This window comes from Alligator sinensis, unplaced genomic scaffold, assembly GCF_000455745.1.
Source record: "Alligator sinensis unplaced genomic scaffold, ASM45574v1 scaffold705_1, whole genome shotgun sequence".
NCBI lineage: Eukaryota > Metazoa > Chordata > Crocodylia > Alligatoridae > Alligator > Alligator sinensis.
The window spans coordinates 764,093-771,593 of NW_005842663.1; positions in this window are offsets into that span (position 1 = coordinate 764,093).

Here is a 7,501-nt window from a genome sequence, read left to right on the forward strand (position 1 = left end):
CCCTCCCTGGGTCCAGGTAGTAAGCCCAGGCCTGTGGGCTCTTTGCCACACTTGCCCACCTCTGCACTGTGGCAGAAGACCACCTCTGTTTCTCCTCAAAAACTCTGCTTTGTGACAATTTGGTTAGGATGGGACCAGCAGAGGATATACACCTTACCCTATCTCTTTAGGTAACCTGAGCTGGATACATTCCTGAGGGAGGTGGGAAACCTGCTCCCTCTGCCTACATGACTGGCATCACATACCTGGGTGAGGGGCTTGCTCCCTGTAGAGCTAGGAACTGCCAGTCTGCCCTGCAACTAGTGATGCATTTCAAATTGGTTGGCTGACAGTCAACAGGTGCTGGCCTCCATTGGACCAGGTAAATGAGGTCACAAGGGCTATATAAGTTAAGGACTGCCCAGGAGGTGGGGGCAGCAGTCATGAGGAAGACTCTGAGAGAGAACTGGACTATCTGAAACTTGCTCTCTCTCTCAAAACTCATGATCAAGGAACTGCCTGCCTCCAGAGGAAATCTTCACCTACCTCTGGATGATACTTGTGAGTAAGATACCTGAGATCTAACTAGATATATAGCTTGCAGTAATTCAGATGTGTGATCAAAGGCTACCCAGCCATGGGAGTTTGTTCTATGGGATTTCTCTGATATTGCTCTACCCTGTACCCTATTTCCAACCCTACCCCTTGTAATCAATAAAGTTCTCCTTTGTACCTAGTGTGGGAAACTTATTGGGAGTGGGTCTAGATTATGCCTTGGGGTTCCCTTGATTCGGCTGACTAAGGGAGACCACTACTTGTGCTTCCGACTGAGGGAAGCATCCCAAGTTCTTGAGGTGAATCAAGTACCCTTGAGGGCTACTAGGCCTGTGTTTCCCAGGGTGCACAGAGCCAGAATCAAGCCCATCCCTGGGTGCTGGCAGCTCTACCCCCAGGCTAGTGGGTGTGCTCCAGGAAGGGGGTCAGTCAGACATGAGGCGCCCCAGGGAGGCACTCGGAGCCTGGAAGGTGATCAGGTGCAGTGAGGTGGGTGGCTCAACACAGGAGCACTCCCTACTGGCCCACCACATGCACCTACCTCTCTGTTGTACCCTTGTAACTTTTGAATCACTGCTAACACAGCAAGCTGTGCTCCTGAGTTATGACCCTATATGATATGATGCTTAATATAGTCTTCTTGCCCTCCTGGTTAGCTATGATGTCCATGGTCTGGGTAGTAGACTCTTCACCCCACTTGCCCTCTGTCTTATGCCTCACTTGCCCTCTGACTTATAATTACATTTCAATTCCTTACCATTAGAAAGCAGATTCTGATTGTAAGGCAGGTGATTATGCACCCACCCTCCCTGCCTCTTTCCTGGTGGGGTGACGGGGAAGGCAGGGAGAGAAATGCCCACTTCCTGGTTCCTGAACCAGGTTCCTGAACTTGTATTACTTCTTCCTCCTGGTTGTTGGCCACAAGTACTGCTAAGGCTTCTCCTTTATGGAATACTTGAATTATGGAGGGTTTCTTCCCTTGTAACTTTGGAATCATTGCTGGCCACAAAGCAAGCTGTGCTCAGGAGCTATGACCACTGCAGTGGCAGAGGGCTTGGGTCACAAAGGGTGCCTTCCACTAAGGAAGCTGCGGCTTGAGTTTCTCCTCTGAATTGTGGAGGCCTTCTTCTTGGTTGCTAGCCAAGACCTCTTTGCTCCACTTGCCCTCTGCCTGACACCTCTCCATTCCTTACGCCTCTCTGTTGCACCCTTGTAACTTTGGAATATGGAAAGCTTCTTGCTGGGTGGCAAAAACCCTGTCTGCTTCCTGCCCTTCTCCTTGGGAGCCATGACCACTGCAATGGCAGAAGCTGAGGCTTCTTCACACACTTTGGCATGAGCATCAGCATTTGTGCTGTGCCTTACACCTCTCCATTCCTTACTCCTTTCCCTTGCAAACCTTCTTGGTTGCTGGCTAAGACCTCTGCATTCAAGTAGTAGGCTCTTCACCCCACTTGCCCGGTGTCTTACACCTCTCTGTTGCACCCTTGTAACTTTGTAATCCTTGCTGGGCGAAAGCTTGCTGTGTGGGGAAAACCCTGCTTGCTTCCCACCCTCCTTCTTGGGAGTCAGGACCACTGCAGTGGCAGAAGCTGAGGTGCTTTGGCCTGAGCATCAGCTCAATTTGCACAAGTTCTCTCACTTCATATAGTCTTCTCGCCCTCCTCCTGGTTACTGGCCATGTCCTGCATCAGTACAAGCTGGACAAGTTGTGCAAATGCATTTCAGTCATTGTTGCAGAGGTCTCGGGTCCCAGGGGGGCCTTCCACTAAAGAAGCTAAGGCTCAAGTTTCTCCTCTGAACTGTGGAGGCCTTCTTCTTGGTTGCTGGCCAAGACCTCTTCACCCCACTTGTCCTCTACCATACACCTGGAAAGCTTCTTGCTGTGTGGGGAAAACCCTACCTGCTTCCCGCCCTTCTCTTTGGGATCCAGGACCACTGCAGTGGCAGAAGCTGAGGCTTCTTCACACACTTTGGCATGAGCATCAGCACTTGCCCTGTGCCTTACACCTCTCCATTCTTTATTCCACTCCCTTGCAAACCTTCTTCTTGGTTGCTGGCCAAGACCTCTGCCTTATGGGTTTCACAGTTTCACAGTTGGTAGGGTCAGAAGGGACCTGAGCAGATCATCAAGTCTGCCCCCCTGCCATGGGCAGGAAAGAATGCTGGGGTCAAACAACCCCCTCTAGGTGATTATCTAGCCTCCTTTTGAAGACCCCCATGGTAGGAGCAAACACCACTTCCCTTGGAAGTTGTTCCAGATCTTAGCCGCCCTGACTGTGAAGTAGTGCTTCCTCATATCTAGCCTGAACCTACTCTCCGTCAACTTATGGCCGTTATTCCTTGTTACTCCCAGTAGTGCTCGGGGGAACAGGGACTCTCCCATTGCCTGCTGGTCTCCCTTGGCCAGTTTATAGATGGCCACCAGATCACCTCTCAGCCTTCTCTTGTGGAGGCTGAACAGGTTCAGGTCTCATAGCCTCTCCTAGTAGGGCCTGCCCTGCTGCCCCCTGTTCATGCAAGTAGCCTTCCTCTGGACCCTCTTGATATTGTCCACATCCCTCCTGAGGTGCAGCACCCAGAACTGGATTCAGTACTCCAACTGCTGCCTGACCAATGTCATACAGAGGGGGAGGATCACCTCCTTGGACCTGCTTGTGATGCATCTGTGGATGCATGACAAGGTGCAGTTAGCCTTCCTGACTGCATCCCCACATTGGCGGCCCATGTTCATCTTGGAGTCTATAATGACTCGAAGATCCTTTTCGGCCTCTGTGCTGATGAGAAGGGAGTTTCCCAGCCTGTAGGTATGCTGCTGGTTCTTTCTCCCTAGGTACAATACCCTGCACTTGTCTGTATTGAATCCCATCTTGTTCTCATCTGCCCACCCCTGTAACCTGTCCAGATCCAATTGCAGCCTGTCCCTCCCTTCTAGCATGCCCACGTCCCCCCCCAACTTAGTGTCATCCATGAATTTGAACAAGGTGCTTTTCACCCCCTCGTCTAAGTTGCTGATGAAGATGTTGAACAGTGCGGGCCCAAAGACCAAGACCTAGGGGATCCCACTGCCCACATCGCTCCAGGTTGAATAAGACCCATCTACCACCACTCTCTGGGTGCGGCCCTCCAGCCAATTGCCTACACAGTCAGATGGGTCACCATCGACACCACAATCTCCTAATTTTTTAATGAGAATGGGGTGAGAGACCGTGTCAAAAGCCTTCCTATAGTCCAGAAAGACTACGTCCACCACGACACCTGCATCCAAGGATCTTGTGACCTGGTCATAGAAAGCCACCAGGTTGGTCCGATGGACCTGCCTCTAATGAACCCGTGTTGGTTGCCCCCAAGCATACACTCCCCCTGCTTGCCCCTCGCAGATGTGCACCTGGATAATTTTCTCGAAGAGCTTCCTCAGGACCAAGGTAAGACTAACAGGCCTATAATTTCCTGGGTCCTCCTTCCTCCCTTTTTTGAAAATGGGGACCACATTGGCCCTTTTCCAGTCCTCTGGCACCACACTAGAGCACCACGAGTGCTCATAAAGCTGTGCCAGGGGTCCCCTTTGCGACCATGGCTGGGGCCTCCCCTTGACCCCTTGTTCCTGCTGGGTGGGACATATTCAGTAACCAGGAAGGGGGTGCACAATGCCTCCCTCCACCCACCCACCTAGGGCCTCCCTCCCTCAGCTTTATGCCCAGCAAAGATTCCAAAGCTACAATGCAATGGAGGATAGCATAGCTCAACCCAGCCAACCAGCTGAGTTGGGCCATTCATCTGCACCTGAGGGGGCCCCAACTGTACCTAGGGACCCCCCAGGGACCTTGCCTGGGGGCCCTCACCTGAGGGGGCCCCTTTGTAACCATGCATGGGGGCCTCCACCTGAGGGGGCCCCTCCCTAACTAAGCTTTATGGGTGGGTTTGCTTAGTCTTCTTTCTTGCAAGAAAATACTGGCTGCAGACTAGCACTGGCCAAGCATTTGACCTCCCTCCATCTGATAACAGTCCACCCTGCAACTTTCCAGTACTGTCATGACTCCATAAAGTTTGCACAGTCATCAGTAACCAGGAAGGGCCAGTAACCTGGCTGGCTGGTTGACTGGCTGCCTGCCTGCCTCCCTCCGTCTCACCCTCCTGCCATGCCATCCATCCATTGATTTCTCAATCGAATTGATTGCAATTCAATTTATTGTGGAAAAAAATATGAGGAACAAAAAATTCTGATTTGTACTTGTTCCTGCTTGATTTCAGGGCATGGGGTGGGGGGTGGTTTGCAGCCGGCCAGGGGCGGGAGTGAGTGTAGTAGCTTTGCAGGCTGGACACAAAACAGGGCCCATATTTCAGATTGGCTGGCCTCCCCTCCAGGCACCTCAATAATATATCTGGGGATAGCCACACTTTTGGCCTCTCTATAGGGAGCAAAGTGCTTTTTGAAACTGTGGCCTTGGCTAATTAGCAGCTCCCGGCTTAGCTGAGACGCATCTGATGAGGACGTGCCAATACTTAGTGTACGAGAAGGAGGTATTAAAAATGTATTGAATTGGATGAAAAGAAGTTCTTTCTGAATACACTTGATTCTGGAGAGGCCTAGAGGTAGCTGAGGAGATTACGGTGGGCTGCCTTTCCCTCTCACCTTTTCCCTGTCCTTCTGAGAAAGCTGAGAGGAGACAGATGACAAGGGAGGACAAAGCAATCCTGAACAAAATCTGATGAGCTCTCTCCAGGGCGGGATAGGGTTTGCACTCGCGGGGGAGGAGGAGGCGGTCTGCAAACCTGGCTCCGAAAGGTGCTGCATGCAGGATTTTGTAAAGCAAACATTGCATTGCAAAGAAAGCGTTGAAAAAAAAAAAATCATTTTTGCATTATACCTCCCATAAAAGTACAGCCTGCAAAGAAAAAAAGCAGCCATTTCAAGATGTGGCAGCAGGCATTAACCCCCCCACCTCGGCAATCATATCATATGCATTATAATGCATTTTAAAGACTTACTAAATTGTCTTTAAAGACTTGTGTGACGGGCTAGCTGGTAGTGACCTAGCCCAGGGGTTTTGAAAGGGCAAAAGATGATTGGAGGACTTGGGATTCCCTTTCCTTGCCAATCAGGCCCCAGAGATTCACCCCTCATGTCCCCTGATTGGCCCCTTGGGTCACCTGGAGGGGGATAAAAGGGGCAGCACTGCTGACTCAGGGAGAGACCAGCGAGGGAGTAGGAGGAAGGAGCTTCAAAGAGCTGGCAAGAGCTGAGCCAGCGGGGCGGAAGCGGTTGCCCCAGAAGAGCCTGAAGGAGTGGGACCTGCAGGCAGCAGTTGGACCCTCAGCAGCACAGTGTGTGCCCGGCAGGAGAGGCTTCCTTCTGGGCTCCAGGATCCCCTACAAGATCCTCCTGCTGGCCACAGCCCCTAAGCAGCGACCTGAAGGGTTCCCAGCTCGGTTTCCAGCTCCTCTAATCAGAAACCAGGCAGCTCAAGGTGAGGCCGGGGCTCCAGGAATGTCAAGACCCCTAGCAGCTTGGAGCAGTGCCAACACAGGTGGCTGTGTTTCTGCCTACCACATGGGAGATCTGAGTTCAAGTCCCAGCTTTGGTGATTTGAGGTGAGTGAGCTAACAAGGAAAAATTCCTCTTGCAGTAGAAAGGAGCCATTGTGTTTTCCCCCTTTCTCCCCCTCCAGGTACCTGGGCCCTATATTTCTTTGTCCTTTGACATTTTGTATTTTGTGTCTTTTTATATTTCTCCAACCAGTATTGTTTGTGTTTTATATTTTGTTAACCCTGTCTTTTGCCAATGATTGTAACTTCTAACCTTTGTTGAACCCTGCTCCCTTGGGGCATATTGGTGTCCACTATACCCCCTGATTATGCCTGTTATGTTTCCAGTATTGTTCCCTTATTAAAAAGTGTATGGTTACGTCCCCAGTGGTGGTCTGGCTCTGCTCTATAGGGGGAGGAGAGTCCCTACACCTCCCACAGTGCTTGTGCACCTGCTTTGATCCCTTCAATTGGAGAGGGGGTACCTTTTTGGAGTACCGTCCAGGTTACACTTGATAAAGGCTAAATGCCCTGGGAGGTCCATGCATGGAGAAGTTTTGCAGATTGCCTGCTTGCCGCTGGTTGTTTAGTATTTTTTTTTTTTTTTTTTTTTTTTTTTTTTTTTTTTAAGACATGCTGGCTGCACCACACCCCAGCTACCACTTAACAAGCATTCAACCTTCCCCCGCTCCAATAACAGTCTACCCTGCAAATCTTTGCAGTAATGCCATGACTAAAAACCCCATAAGAATAGCATCCCCACCACGCTAAGGCAGTGGGCACGGTCTCTAAAAACCAACCCAACCACCCCAAAGAAAACATGACACAGCTGTAGAACAAAATAAAACACTTTATTCAAAATGCTGCAGCAACAATAACTATATACAACTTCAAAATATAAAAATAAAACACATACAAAACGTGAAAAAAAAAAAAGAAAGGTGCATTCAGCACTCCACTCTCTTCATTGGACTGTGGGATGGCTGCCATCCGCAGTGAGTTCCACCCGCAAAAGTTTCCTGTGAGGAGAGAAGAAAAGGGAAGAAGAGGAAAAAGGGGGGGGGGGCACAGTCAAAAAAATGGACTTTTGCCCCCCCCCCCCCACACACACACACACACACAAGGTCGGTGGAACATATTACCTAAATATCACCCGGGACGCTACATACCCTGGGTGTCAGGTCTGGCAGGCAGAGTCCTGCTGCCCTTGGACTTTTGGTAGTGGCTCTGAAATGGAATGTGATGAAGTTCAGAAGGTTTGCAGTATTGAAGGACGTCATATAACCACTCCCTCCCTCCAAAGTTTCAAACTACTCGCAAAAAACTTACCATTACATTGATGTTGCAGCTGTCTTCAGGAGCTATGGTGGTTGCATTTGCAACACACAATAGGGGTTGCAGGTGCAGGGTACCGGGGGGGGGGGGAAGAGGACACGAGGGG